This window comes from Maniola hyperantus, chromosome 7 (genome assembly GCF_902806685.2).
Source record: "Maniola hyperantus chromosome 7, iAphHyp1.2, whole genome shotgun sequence".
Lineage (NCBI taxonomy): Eukaryota > Metazoa > Arthropoda > Insecta > Lepidoptera > Nymphalidae > Maniola > Maniola hyperantus.
The window spans coordinates 11,250,224-11,266,577 of NC_048542.1; the positions used below are offsets into that span (position 1 = coordinate 11,250,224).

Here is a 16,354-nt window from a genome sequence, read left to right on the forward strand (position 1 = left end):
CCCTCCAGTTGGAACTTGTGACGCAACACGGGCGAAGGTAAGCAGGTGTAAGCAACATGCATGAAAAAAATACACTTTTTTATTGGATAGGTCAGTCTTTAGTTCTTATGTAGGTACGAAGATTTGAAAAAGTAGGTACCTACATACCTACTTGTACAAAATAAGTTAAGAGTTTAAAAAACCTATTTTAAAGTCAAATCTTTTTCAATGTAAGTACTAAAAATTTTAGTACATATTTTGATTTAATGACAAATAGATTAAAGCTTACTCGTGCCATTATGGAGTTACATTGCCCACTTTCCGTGACCATCATCATGCTTTTGTCATTGTTTTTTTTAGTGCATTCATAGAAACAAATTCGACAGTCCTGCCATATGCCATCAGAGAGTTCCAATATCTAACTCCCAACTAGGTACATCATCAGAGACGTTCAATGGTACCATAGTCATATGACTATGGTACTGAATCTATGGTCATCCAAACCACAGGTGTCTGCAGATTTTCAACTCAAACCATTATTATTACTCGATCGGACAATTTCGAAGTGCCTAGGCAGAAAATCTGTTAGGTACCTACCTACCAATTTCCATTCAACTAATAAGTCAAAATAATAAAAAGCTTTTTAAAAAAGTTAAAAAATAAATGCTTTTATTTATTTAACTTTTTAATGATCGAAAACAAAATAGGGTACCTAGCGAAAAATCATTATTAAGTAGGTAGGTACTAACTAGGTATTTCCAAAGTAGCCGTCCACAGCCTTCTTTGTCAGTGTATTGTCATTTGTCTTACAAGAAGGCTGTGGACCGTCTCATCGGTCGTCCAATTTCCTAAAAAGGGCAAAATGAAACCTTTTCATTTTCACATTCGAGATGTTAAGTACTTTACTCGTATATCTATATATTTAGATACGTATACTCGCTAAATATTAACAAGCTCCTTTCATTTTAGTGAGAAAGGGACTGGTGGGGAGGGGTGAAGAGATTGGGACTTACGATTGAAAACAAAAAAAAAATAACAAAAAGTTCTTAAGGAGCGGAAGCCGCATTGGTGATCCATCGGCATTTTCGTTTCTTGCCAAATTCGAGAGGTCACAGTTGAATTTTTTTTCAACTAATATTATTCTTTAAGTTATAATGTAACTGAGTTATAACTACATTAGGTAATCATAACTACATTTTAGCTAAAGCTTATTAAGTGCCAGCGCGTGCCAGACCTTCGTTATTTTATAAAAGCTGAAAGTTTATATGCGTATTGTCCCCAGCACAGGGAGGAACGATCTGCGACTATGAAGTTTGGATCATGGTGGCTTTGGGAGATAACAGACCTAACAAAAGTATTTTTTTTCTTCAGGATAGTATTAGAAATTACGTCATGCATTTGCAGACACTTTTATATCGTTGCAACCACCTGTCAGACACCCTTAAACTTAAGAACTATAACTTGACCTTTTATAGAATAACGAAGGTCTGGCACGCGCTGGCACTCTCTCTATTAGTAATAAAGGATTCCGAATCTTCGAGACTTTGGCAAAGTAATATTTACCACTGAATAGGATTAGTTAAAGGACGAAGACAATCCTACAATTTTAAAAACACATTTACTTGGATGAAACTGAAGAAAATATAATTCAAATTCAATTTGGATGGATTCTCCAATCAGATATCGTAAATAAATAAACATCCTGTTATGTGCACAATGATAAAGTTCTTTTGGATCCCGCTAGAGGATAAACTTATTATTACTACCGACTTAAAGGGCATTGTCAGATACCTAATCTTCAGTCAGATTAGATGCCGATAAATAGAACTTTTTCACATAGAAAAGCTAATTTGATGAGGTAATATTGATAACAATTCCTCTCAAAGGACTTATCGCTAAATTTTTTCACATTAATCATTTTATTACATTGACAGTCTTTTGCTTTCAATAAGTTTTTCTTTAATGTGACACTATTACGTTTTGCTTTGCTAGTTTTTGAAATACGGAAATGGTTGGACGATATAAGGGGGTGGACAGGGCTTAGTTACCCAAAGTTAAAAGAATGACCTCCGAACTTCGTTTCGAAGAAGGCACGCGATGATGATGATGATAATTATCACGTTTTGCATTTCTATAATATTATGCTTCATTAAAGTATAGGCAGTTAGATAGTTGGAATTGACCACTCAGGGAGCTTAGCAACAAACGTAAGGTGGTACGAATGTAGTATAATTTCTAATTAAGGCAAGGAAGTAGATAGCTAATCTATGACCATTTCCACCTGTCTTTAGTACCACCCTTCGGACATGATTTCAACTGCGATTGTGTACTTACACGGAAATAGTCTGATTATTATTGTTATTTACGAACCCAAGGCATGACAAAGGGGTAGGAGTCATCAAGGAAATTAAATTATAGAAAGAACATCATTGAGTAATTTTAAAAATGAAAAATATGCTGCAATCAAGAAAATGTAAATAGAAATATGTATTGTAACACAAATGCATCAGAAGTCAGGACCTCTGTAGCTGTACGAGTACGTAACTGAGTATTTAAAGTTATCAAAGCAAATTTTATGATGCTGTGAGCTCATCAGTATCGGTTTGGGCTCTAAGCCCTAAACGTACAAGCACTGAGGAGAAATCTCTGCGTAAAAGTCAAAATAAAGGCTCTGATTGTAAATATGTATGGGGTTTTACTTTAAAATTGACCAACGTCGTTATACTTTATATTATTGGCTTTGAAACATTTGGCTGCATTTCTAATTATTTATGCGTAAGTCTAAGTACACACCTTGGCAGCTATGTATTTAAAGTAGCCGGCAAGAAAATATTGTACATCGACCTTTAGAATGAGATTTCAGCATTGTAAAGCGTTGTCTCTATCACTCATACCTTTTTTTTATTTATTCAGATACAAGTTAGCCCTTGACTGCAATCTCACCTGGTGGTAAGTGATGATGCAGTCTAACATGATAGCGGGCTAACCTGGAAGGGGTATGGCAGTTTTTATTAAACCCATACCCCTTTGGTTTCTACACGGCATCGTACCGGAACGCTAAATCGCTTGGCGGCACGGCTTTGCCGGTAGGGTGGTAACTAGCCACGGCCGAAGCCTCCCACCAGACCAGACCAGAAATTTAGAAATTATAAAATTCCAAACCCCTGCCAGGAATCGAACCCGGGACCTCCCAGTATTAAGACCACAGCGCTTACCACTGCGCCAGGGAGGTCGTCAAACCTATGTGACGTTTTGTCGGTCTCAACGACAGAGACAACGCTCTACGAAACCACTGTCTTTCTAAAGGTCGATGTACAATATTTTCTGCCATGTACCGACTGTATCTACCGGATTGCAAAAAACAAATATATACATTATACAACACAAGTTAGGGAAACAATATTTTTTTTTAATTTGTACCTATCTACAATCTACATACAAGTAGGTTACTGCCTATACAAAGTAAAATTAATGTCTTGAGACATTTGTAATTATCAAAGGACAATCAAAGGACTTCCTCCTAGTGGAGGTCTTGCGTAAAATGCAACAACGCTAACTCGAGGGGTTTTGAGGAAGTGGCCAGTTAACTCACGCATATTCCATGTTTCCTGTCTTATGTCCCCTAGGTATGTCTCAATTCTCGATGTTTGGCTCTTTAGCTGTTAGCACTTCAAGACTTTCTCGAAACAAGTTTGAAGAGGAATGGCAAACAAATGTCCCGTTATATTTCGAAATCTTCGAACTCACATTTTAGAAAAAAGATCTTAAGTACTTACTTACTACTCGAAATGTTTGAGTTTCTTACTCAGGTAGGTATATTCCTGCACTTTCTTATATTCATTTATTTACTAGCTTATGCTCGCGACTTCTTCCGCGTAGATTACATAAATTTCAACCCCCTATTTTACTTCCTTAGGGGCTGAAATTACAAAAATCCCTTAGCTGATGCCTACGTCATAATAGTTATCTGCATGCCAAATTTCATCCCAATCCGTCCAGTAGTTTCAGCTGTGCGTTGATTCAGTCAGTCACGTTTTCCTTTTATTTATTTAGTTTATTCATTTGCCTTCACGTACAATATTATAGTAAATGCTTAAATCTAGCATTCACATGAGGATGTCAGGCTCAGGACATTGCAAATATTACATTGTAATAAAAATATCAATTAAATTAGCTAAAATATTATCCAGTGACCATTATACATTGCTCATGCTTAACCCAGGAGTTTCAGAATTCAGAACGGAATTATTTTCCTCTCGCACCATCTACTCCATACATTATTATCGAGGTTCATTCGTATTTATCAATAGCGTAAGTATTATTGCATCTACCTACTTTTCATTCCTTATTTTTCTTTTTAAATTCCATCAGAACTTGTTTCTGTTCCCAGAGGTATTGTTATTGCGTATTGGATTGTGGCTTGGTTAAAGATGCAACTTTTGCTTTACTTAGTGAACGATAGTTGTTTGATAAAAAGCTTATTTCGTTAGTAAGTATACCTAAGTACATTATATTATGGTGCGCAGGAAATTTTAAGGCTGTGAGATTTTGCACAACCATAAATTATTCACCAGCCACCATAGTCGTCGGCTATGCTCCCGCATGCCATAGGTACATTTTCTAATATTTGTTTATAGCCTTATCAACCTGTTTATGACCTGTACAGTGTACAACCTTAAAGCTGTTCACCTGCTTAAAATAGAATGCTAAGTATTAAAATTATGATAGTGATATAGTTCTTGCATTTCACGAAGGCCACTGACTCATGTTTGTGTTTTATACATAATGTAAATGTGTGCGTTCTTGCGCTTGCTCGCGACTGATTGGTCCGACATGCACGCACACTTACGCAATGACCATGTAAACGACGTTACCACAAGTAAAGTTCAGTAGCGTTCGTGAATTGCAAGAACTGTTTTATTAAATCTGCAAACTAGATTGCGTCATTTCGTGGGTGACCATAGTATAAATATAAATAGATGTTATAGATAAAAGCCTAATAGACAAAATCAAGGTGGCCACACTACTCGGAGTCAAGTTGAAACTGCAGAAATAATATACTGTGTATCAGGTATAGGCTCGTCTCAAATGCAACACGTTTGACCTGTAAGCACTTGAATGAGCATAGTTAGCAGTTCGATGTACTCAGTAGGAAGAATGTAGGTTATTTAATAGTTTCTCATTATTGAAATAGCCTTACAAGCTGAGTAACAAAAAGTTCACAGCATTTTTATGCCATCTTAAGAAAAGAGCAAGGGACGACTAAATAAATAGAAGCGAATACGTAATTATGAAACAAAATAACAAAATTTTAAAATTTATTTATATTTCAAAATCAATTCACCAAATTTTTACTATTTTCAGGGTCTTTCAAATGCGATCCCGGCCACGATTTTCTTGTTTCTATTTTGTAGGTATCTTATTTCTTAATGCATAAACATAAGTACCTACCTACCTAGGCTTTTGTTTTATATTTAGACTAGCTGATCCCCGCGGCTTCGCCCGCGTGTATATAATATAGCCTATGTCACTCAGGAATAATGTAGCTTTCTATTGGTGAAAGAATTTTCCAAATAGGTTCAGTAGTTCCAGAGATTACCCCCTACAAACAAACTTAACGACATTACCTCTTTATAATATTAGTATAGATAAAGCATTTATTCTATTATTTTGCTAACATAGAGCTGAGCAAATGTAGTCAAGTGAGGTAGATATTTATTCTCTTTAAACATAGGTATCCTGTAACCATATTTTATGAAACTTGTCTTCAAACAAGTATAGTTGGAAGGCAATACGACACCGGATTCTGTCGTATGAGAAAACACTTCGCAGGCCTCCGACGACGCATTTTTACGTAACACAATCCAACCAATGAAATGGAACTAATTGTTTTCATCCTCCGACAGGTTTCTAGTGGTATTAACTTTGACAATATTAACTTTTACAATGAACTAGTCATAATTTGCAAATTCCTAAAATAAAGGAAATGAAAATCCATAGATTAATTATTATTGGTCTCGCTCCGCTCTACTGAAAATCTTTTTTCTGCTTAAATATGTCGAACAGCTAGCTAATATACAATTTTTCCATGCCATAAGTAAATGTTTTAAAAAAATAGACATAGCGGTTTATACGTAAAAAAAACCTAGGTATAAAACTTATGGAAATGAAGTCACGAGCATCAGTAGCTATACCTACTAAAGTAAAAAACTTATTTAAAAAACTGTCCCCCCAAGATAAGCAAGCCGATCGCACTTTAAATGGCGAAGGACGGTCGGCTCCTTTATATTAATGTTTTACCAAAGTGTTTTTGTCTCATTTTACTAATTAAAATAGCTCCACATTTATCGCGACTCTTAAAAGTACTCCACTTATGAAGTAACTAAAGGCTTTTAGTAACCGAATGCAACGCAGAAAGTCATGTGTTTATTTTTAGGGTTCCGTAAATCAAAAGGAAAAACGGAACCCTTATAGGATCACTTTGTTGTCTGTCTGTCGGTCTGTCTGTCAAGAAACCTACGGGGTACTTCCCGTTGACCTAGAATCATAGGCAGGAAGGTGGGTCTTATAGCTGGCCTTAGGGGGAAAATCTGAAAACCGTGAATTTGTGGTTATATCACACAAAAAAAAAATTGTGTGTCATAAACTTATAACTACTATTTTCAATTTTCGAAGTAAGATAACTATATCAAGTGGGGTACCATAATATGAAAGGGCTTCACCTGTGCATTCTAAAACAGATTTTTATTTGTTTTTAAGCATCATAGTTTTTTAAGTATCGCGCAAAAACGAAAAAATACGACTGAATTACAATTACGGAACCCTCGTTGCGCGAGCCTGACTCGCACTTGGCCTGTTTTTCATTATTGACTAAGTATAATTCAGCGTTCAGCGCGACACTTAGAACTTTCGGACAAAAATTCATATAATAATATAATAGGGTCCAATGCAATAGTGTTTTTGCATGTAGTAGTCAGAAGAATTTCAAAAAAATTCGATACCTATAAAATCATAAATATGTATTGGTTTTATGATAGTGTCACACAAATTGACGGACGGGATTCATTTTTTGTTACCCTTTCATCTCTTTTTTTGCAGCCCGGTTGTAGTATCGCTACTGAAATTCTACAATAAGGTTTTAGTAACTAAGTAACAACGTTGGGACAAAAAGATCTCTACATATTATGTACAATATCTAATCTCTTAAAAATAATATGTAAAGAACTTGGTCTATGCCAGTCTCTTATAATCTGAAAGCAAACAAGTGAGGGTCCAAACAGGTTCAGTATCCCTTTGAGCATAAGCGAATAGACGAGCCTAATGTCTCTAATGTGCCCACGTGAGTGTCTACAATAGTGCCAAAGTCTAGGGGAAGGATGCGAAATTAAACCCTTGTCTATTCATTAGGACGTTCTCACGCATCGTCATGGTCATGTACAATTTATCATTATAATTCCCCTACATTAGGAGCCAGTGCTGTTTATAAAGTTATGTATGAGGTCAGTTGGTATGTGTGGCATAGTTAAAAGCTTGAAATAGCATTATTGATGAACCAAAAGATTAATGCAATATGATCCGAGCCACTGAGTTGTTAAATGAATGGGTGACCTGATTTTTGTGCTGCTTCTTCTCTTTACTTTCCATCTCAGAGCTATCAAATATAATCAAAATAGAGAACTTACTCGTTATTACATTTACCGTAGGGTTCCGGAAGATATATCATTCAATATTTAAATTTTTATCTAATTTGATTAAATTATGGATATAAATGCTGGTAAATTACAAGATCTGGCAAATACATAGGTATATGTACATATATCAAAAAATGTTCAAGTATGTTATTTTAACAGGGTTCTTAATGGGGACTGCTTTGACAAAACTGGACTGATAATGGGCAGATAAAGAAGAAACCAAAAATCTGGTAGCAACTTCCGACTTGTTTACTAAACGAGGGGATCCAGGTTTTTGTTGGAAACATGCGACGCGTCAGCGCCATCCCATATGTCGATGACACATTTAAAACACACATGTGTAGTTTTTGCTAGTTAGCCGAGCTGCCACTTGGCCTTTTCGGGAGACCAGTTTCTGTTATCTCCGAATTGATAAAATTTCTTGCTACACGGCCCTCTTGCTAAATTTTCCCTAGCATATTATTAATGAAAACAGTGGTTTCATTACTGAAGGAACAATTGTAATTGCTTTTTTTAATATGCAAAGGACATTAGGATAGGTATAAGAGTGGGGTGCGTTACAAAAGGACAGCTGGTCCCCTCGTAGTGATTACGATCGCTGTAGCCTTGGTTAGGACTTTAATAAAATATTACACGGTACGTCCGCAAGTTTTCAGTATGCATCAAGTCTGGACGGACAAATCCTAAAAGTCAACAAATAAAAGCCATTATTGTAGAACAACAAAGGTCTAGGGGTTGTTCACCTGGTCATTTCCCCTAAGATTAATGTCTTAAGGCGTACAATGACTCCCGCGCACATTGCCTGACATTTCTCAACCCCGCGTAGCATTTTTTTTCTTTTTTCAACTTCCTCCCTCCCCTTATTATCGTCTTACAATAATTGTGAAGCAGCACGCGCCCGAAAGGTGTTTAGAGAAAGCGATAATGAACCATTTACTTTGTGAGCCTTTGTGGGAACAGAAATTCTATAATTACCTCTTAGTACTCTAATAGAAAAATAAATTTTATTGCATGTAGTATTGAAGCACATACAAACTTGAAATTACCTAATTAAACATCTGCTCTAGGTAGGTACAGGCAATTTAGATTCCTTACCAAGTAGTGAACTCTGTATGGATAAAAATGAAGTGACTAAACATATACCTACCTATTCTGCACAGTTTAGAGTAAATGCTGAAATATAGCACAAGGCAATCATAACCGCGGAGGGGCCTCTTGTTTTTATTATTTGAGGTCATTGTTCCTGCTCGAAGCGCCACGGGACTGAATTGTAACAGTTTATCATATTATCATCCCACATGCGTAGAGATTGGAGAGTGGATACTGGAGACACAAGGATATCACTTAATAGTTGACAGACCAAATCCTTTGCTAGTCTACTAATTATATTACACTAGCTTATACCCGCGACTTCGTGTGCCTGGTATTAGGTTTTTGAAATCCCGTGGGAACTCTTTGATTTTCCGGGATAAAAAGTAGCCTATGTCCTGCTCCAGGTGTTTATCTATACCCATGCAAAAAATCACGTTGCACCATTGCGACGTGATTGAAGGACAAACCAACAAACCAACAAACAAACACACTTTCGCATTTATAATAAGGGTACCCACTGATTACCCTTTATTGGGGTTAAAATATTTTAGTCACAGCAACTGTAATGTCCTGTCTTTCAACTAGTTTTCTATTCAATTCAATTTACTTTATTGCGAATTTGGGTTAGTTTACAGATCTTAAAGGTATTTATTATTAGTGTACGTCCAAATTCTACCTTGCGGCATGCAATGATACAATAATACAAATTACATTAAAAATACATGCACATTAAATACTGATGATTAAATTGTTCTCATTATCTAGATCTGTCAGTATTCAGGGAGAAATGCTATCTGTAATAGCTCCACCTCCAGTTGTAAGAAAAAGCAGAAAATGCAAGTACAATTCAATTCCCAGCAATTCAGACGAACTTATTAAGCGAAAACGTACATAAAATTAATTTTAAATGTCTGCAGACGACTAATTAAATTTAAAGCAGCCTGAAATCCTTTAAAGGCCCGAAAGTTTCGCATTCACTATGGAATAATCAAAAAAATCCGCGGTGCATTGACCGGTAGTTGAGTTGCGAAGAATGCAGTCTGAGTCGTGTTCCAAGTAGTGTCTTGGGCAGGTGATAAAGCCCATCTGGTAAGCACGTGTCAATTTTACCCGATATCGTTCGGAGTGTGTTCGCCAATTATCCAAAATTAGATTTCGAACGGTTCCCGTGCCGTTTGTTTCCTTTATCGGATTTTAATAGACCTTTTAGTGATAATGTTGATTAACACCGAAATAATTAATCGATTGGTCCCATAGCCAATGATGATCGTACAAAAAGTTGCACAAAAGCGATTTATAACTTCAAGGCGTTGAAAGGATACCAGCTGCAATAAATTTTAGGATGGTATGTAGACAATAATATGCTGTCCTGCATTTTGCACGTATCTAATAATTGGAACATCATGCTGTATCAAACAGTACAGTACGCGACAGGACGAGATAGCAATAGGGGTATGAGGCGGGAGGACGCCTGGCACTCCCGCACGGCATCTGGTCCCGCATCAGGTTAGCGCGGGAGCTGTGCATGTGTGCGGGGCGTCTCCACCCCGATTGCCATCTCGACCTGTCGCGGAATATAGTCTTATTATACTTAGATTATTCCTGCAAACATTTTGGAATATGTACAATTTATTACTTCAATGGGGCCGATTCTCTTGTACACAATCTCTTAAGTAAACTATATTCAGGTCTAAATCTACTGCTATCCTTTTCCGCAAGCAACATTACGAAAGGGATAGCAATAGATTTAGATGTGTCATTTTAGTTTAGGTGTACCTACCACGAAATTAGCCACAATGTTCTACTTTCGAATGGCGACAAAATAGTCACAATTTCCCACTTGAGGATGTTATAGTATAGGACGTTTCCGAAAAAAACCTGCTAAATACAGCAGTTGATACCTACATAAAGGATGAAAATGATAATGATATATATACTACGGTCATGCTTTTCAATAGGTCTACCCGTGAAGTTGGATAAAAGTTTCAAGCTATCTACACAGATATCTACATGTAACATGTTGTTGCCCATAATAAAGTAATATAGAATTATCGATCGAATTCAAATGCGGGAGTGCACGCGCCATCTGCGCCCCCACACAATGTTCGCGCAGCTGCTCCCATAGGTCTAGGAAAAACCTTGTTACACGTCATAGGTTCCGCCAAATCTAATTACACTAATATTAAAAGATGAAAGTTTGTGTGTGTGTGTGTATGTTTGTTACCCTTTCACGCAATTACTACTGGACCGATTTGGCTGTTTGGAATGGAGATAAATTATACCCTGGGTTAAAAAATAGGCTAATTTTTATCCCGAAAAATCAAAAAGCTTCCACGGGATTTCGAAAAATCTAAATCCACGCGGACGAAGTCGCAGGCATCAGCTTGTAATTTTATATGCAATACAAGGTAGTCTAACGCTTACCATTTACAAACACGAAGAAATCAACAATGTACCTAAGTTGTAAAATTGTTGATGAAGAAACTAAAAAATCACAATTATGATAAATCTTAAATCTAAATATATAAAAGGAAAAGGTGACTGACTGACTGACTGACTGACTGACTGACTGACTGACTGACTGACTGACTGACTGATCTATCAACGCACAGCTCAAACTACTGGACGGATCGGGCTGAAATTTGGCATGCAGAGAGCTATTATGATGTAGGCATCCGCTAAGAAAGGATTTTTGAAAATTCGACCCCTAAGGGGGTGAAATGGGGGTTTGAAATTTGTGTAGTCCACGCGAATGAAGTCGCGAGCATAAGCTAGTGGAACATAAAACTTTATCACGCGGGTAACTAATTATTTTTCAAGCACAGCGCGTTAAAAGACGCGTTAGAATGACACCAAATATACTTGTTGAGTGTAATCCATCCATCCATAGCACATAAACAGGTGCCTTCTTTAATGGAAATCACATCAGAAAGCCGCTTAGGTTCTGTATCAGCGTAGTATTCTAGTAAGTAGTAATCCTCATTGCCGAGGGGCATGGGACCCTTATCCATTAATCACATAATAGTGTTTTCTTGGGATAATAATGCAGTGGGTTCTCAGGTCCTATAATTATTGAGTGTTAGACTGCAGGGCGATTTCGTAAAACCTGTATCAATCATTATTACAATCTCAATTGTTGTTATTGGATGAATTCGTGCTATTCTTGTTGCAACAATGCATTGTAGCCAATAGTGAGCGAGCGTCAACCAATCAGAGGTGATTGCGATCGTGACATTGTAGCTGTCATTCTACCGCAATCGCGCACCAGTGGCCCTACCGCGGTTGTTTGACAGCTACAATGTCACGATCGCAATCATCTCTGATTGGTTAATGCTCGCTCACTATTGGCCACAATGCATTGTTGCAAAAAGAATCGCACAAATTCAGCCAATCAGAACAATTGAGATTGTAATAATGATTGATGCAGGTTTTAGACAATCGCCCTACTGGTGTGCACAAACTAGATCCAAATAATGAAACGTTATTTAAGTATCACCAAAAAATTTTAAAAATAACAACGGAGAATTCTTAGCTCTATGCGGTGCGGAACCCTAATCATATTTGTATCTCTTTTTTGTTTGATAAAGGATATCTTCCTGGGTGTGCCCAATGTAAAAGCGATTATAATTGGAACTGCTTTGTTGTTTTGTTTATAAAAGGTCGGCTGTGTTATTTTAATGTTATGGGACAAGCTGATAGCAGTGTTCTTATAAGACATGTTCGAGTATATAAACAACTACGTAGTTAAGTGTAACTTTTAACTATTTAGGAAATCCCAATGATTGAATGATAACTACACGCCCTAACTATAATTCAAAGCAATTCAAAATACAGCCGTTTGTATAAGTTAAGCATTCATAGACCAATCTATCTACCATATTTTTTTCTAATTCCATCCGGGTTAAAATGTTCTTGGATTTTTCAATACGACATTCTCGTGTAAAGCTATGTCGTCGCGCTTTGCGTGCCTACTAGGTTCTTTTTTTTTTATTATTATTAACACACAAGAAAATTTACATATAATAGGTAGTACGCATTGCAAAAAACCGAAATAATACTATTTCTAGAATTCAGGTAGAAATCATCTGTAGTCAATCTTTCGAACATCGGGAAATCGGTAAAGATTATTGATATAGCTGTAACCTGACGAATTAGCCAGCCGAAGTGGCAGTGGGCAGGCCACGTCTACCCGATGGCCACTGAGGCGGACGTGTTTTGTGTGTTTTGGAGTGGAGACCGCGTTTCGGCAAGCGCAGTGTGGGACGACCTTCAACACGTTGGACTGACGATCGAAGTGGGTGGATGAGGACGGCACAGGATCGTATGTGGTGGCGCGCTCTTGGGAACGCCTCTGTCCAGTAGTGGACGCAAACAGGCGATTGATTGATTGATTGAACCTGAAGAAGAGTTCCGGTGGAAAACTTTACAGTCTCTTGTAATTTTGTACAAATTCCAGATTTAGTAGACCTAACTGAAGTATAGGTCATACAATAAACACAAGGGGCAATGCACTTTCTGTAGTCCATTATGTATTTCATACCCTCTCAATAGTTTCGTATAGCTTGCAAACACCTTTATTAAAAATCAGGTTTAAAGGACAAAGGGTCCCTTCAGCCTGACAGTCCTAAAAAGCCATTTCTTAACAATACTTGCTTGTGGCCTAACCCAATTTAGTTGTGTGGTCTAACCAGGAAAGTAGTCTTTTGTTTTACAGTGTGAAATAAAAGACTGTATTTAGGTCGTTTTGTGAAATATAATAGGTATACTCCAGACATTTACCGTGTCGCATGAGAAAAGGGGGATTAGCTCAATGGTTTTTGGATTTATTATCAAATCCTCGAATGAAGTTTTCAAGAACATGAATAGCAATATATTCATCTATTCAGCCCAAAAGTAGGGCAAATGAGTTTCTGATCTTATCTTAAGAACGATGATACTTAATAGAAATGTATACTGCAGTGCTGGATTAAATTTTTATTTGCTTCTTTCGTTATGTAAACTGGATGGGAAAACGCAAATAAGGGTCAAAAAGTTGGAGTGGTTGGAACCGAAACCCCTATTCAGTATTTTTCGTTATCATTTCAATATTTACTTTTATTACTTTGAATTATGCTTATATAATATGAATTCGTGCTCTTGTCTACGAACCTACCCGTATTTTAATCAAGCATGAAACGAATCCAAAATATTGATTGTAATTTATTGCATCTGACGTAATTAACATAGGGGTGTGTACGCATATACCCCACATTTCAATATCAACATTGTCTGAGTAAGGTTCAAATGTTGACATGTAGTTACAGGTAAGTATAGATTCCCACGATTTAATAAACAGGGGAGGCCGTGCATATGCTTGGACAAAAGGGACAGGCAGGCATGCATGCATGTCCTCATGTCTCCGTACAAATTTTTGTTAGAGGATTCTCAGGGGATGATGCTACATTTGTTTTGAATATCCCATAGTGTATTGACCCTGTATACAGTAAAGCTTAACAGATTAATCAAATTGCTTTGTTCGCTGGTTCAGTAAGTTTTAGAGGAGCTAGTAATGTTGTCTAGCTAATTCGTACAAAATTTATAAATCCGTTTCCAAATTACATAGCTGTTTAATCATGGAACTGACAAATTAGATGCATGACCTGCAGAGCTCTCAGTGGATCTCCTTGGTATATCTCTCTCTCCGTCGTTCCTTCATTATTAAACTCCGCTGATCCCATTTTCTTGTCGTTGGTCATTTTAGTGATTGTGTTGAACTTGCAAATCGACTAGATTCGAATCGCATTACTTCAGTTGGTCAGACCATCTTGTTTTAGCTATTGGTCTCTACTTCCTAGGTTTTCTAAAGTCTTTCTATAGGTACTTATAACTCTAATAACTGATGTATAGCTCAGATAATGCTGAAAGTTGAAACTAGCCAAATCGTTTATTACCTCTTGTATACAGGGCCACATGTCACACAATTACCCACTGTGTATGTATTTTTAATTTTTATACATAAAAATATCGAAATATCTTGGTGCCACAGCAATTCGCAAACACGTTGGTGAAATTGAACTGGAGTCATCCAGATTGAGAGCCTAAAAGATCTCGTGAATCGTGATACACACGCACTTAATTATCTAAATATATAAAAAAAGATGACTGACTGACAGATCTATCAACGCACAGCTCCAACTACTGGACGTATCGGGCTGAAATTTGGCATGCAGATAGCTATTATGACGTACGCGGTCGCTATGAAAGGATTTTTGAAAATTTAACCCCTAAGGGGGTGAAATAGGGGTTTAAAATTTGTGTAGTCTACGCGGATGAAGTCGCGAGCATAAGCTAGTTTCAATATAGGCCAATATATACTCATGCGAAACGTAAACAAACAAACCATCTTTGCAGATGATTTTTATATTCCCACAGGTCACAGTGCCCCTTCAGCTCATCAGAGCAGAAAACACGTGCAATATGACGGTCACGCCTGTTGGTACCTAACTGATTCTCATTAACACGAATAAATTAAGTTAATTCATGTAATCAGTAACAATTACGCGCATTTTAGGCATATATAATAGAAGAAAGGGAAGACGGGATTTGGATGCGATTAATGCAAAATAGACCAGGGGAAATAACTCTGATTTTAGACAACAGTGTAAATTAAGGTCGTTTAAAGCGTTTTAAAAGAAATACGTGTACTTGTCGTTACTACAAAAAGTATCAAAATAAAATTTTAAACAAAGAACACAACAAAGTTTAAAGCGGAAATTGAAGCAAACATTTATTATGGGGGTACAACAACTGTTGATAATATTAAAAATTATAAATGCAATACAGAGCAGACGCGAGTCAAATTCATAAAATCGGTTTCAAATAGGTACACTCCGCCATATGGTATGAAAGATATAACAGCTTAATTAACATAATACCTAGTCAACATATTAAAGAAAAAACTGTACGAATAAAAATATTAGATACCTTAGAAGTTTATTGCCACTGAAAAAAAATCCCTATCTAGGTTCGCAGATTACAGATGTGGCCTGATCAATAGAACTTGTAGAAGGAACAGGCTTTTGAAATGCTATGCTGTGAATAGCTTATGACGAATTTCTTTGAACAAAGCTAACTTTTTGGTTTATTATCTAAATCTAAATAATATATAAAAGGAAAAGGTGATTGACTGACTGATCTATTAACGCACAGCTCAAACTACTGGACGGATCGGGCTGAAATTTGGCATGCAGATAGCTATTATGTCGTAGGCATCCGCTAAGAAAGTATTTTTGAAAATTCAACCCCTAAGGGGGTGAAATAGGGGTTTGAAATTTGAGAAGTCCACGCGGACGAAGTCGCGAGCATAAGCTAGTCAATCTATAAAGCTGCTAAGAAAAACTGAAATCTTGAGGTAATATGCCTCATGTTATATAGGTATTAGGGTCAAACTCGTATTATGGTAAACATAGTATTATGTCCCAAAGGAAAAGCCCTCATGCGGTAATGGAACTAGTAAAAAATTCATAAACCTAACAGTAGCATTTAATAGGGGTGCTTAGGGAATGTTTAAGACATCGAACTTGCCCGCATGGTCTACTTATCAAAAGGTGGCA

The 16,354-nt window shown here is 36.9% G+C and overlaps 1 protein-coding gene across 4 annotated transcripts in view; it reads right to left on the bottom strand.

The window, feature by feature from the left end:
• The window catches only part of Myb (proto-oncogene like protein Myb), a 63,674-nt gene that overhangs the window by 34,228 nt on the left and 13,092 nt on the right, over positions 1-16,354 (bottom strand). The gene's annotated exons all lie outside the window — the stretch shown is intronic.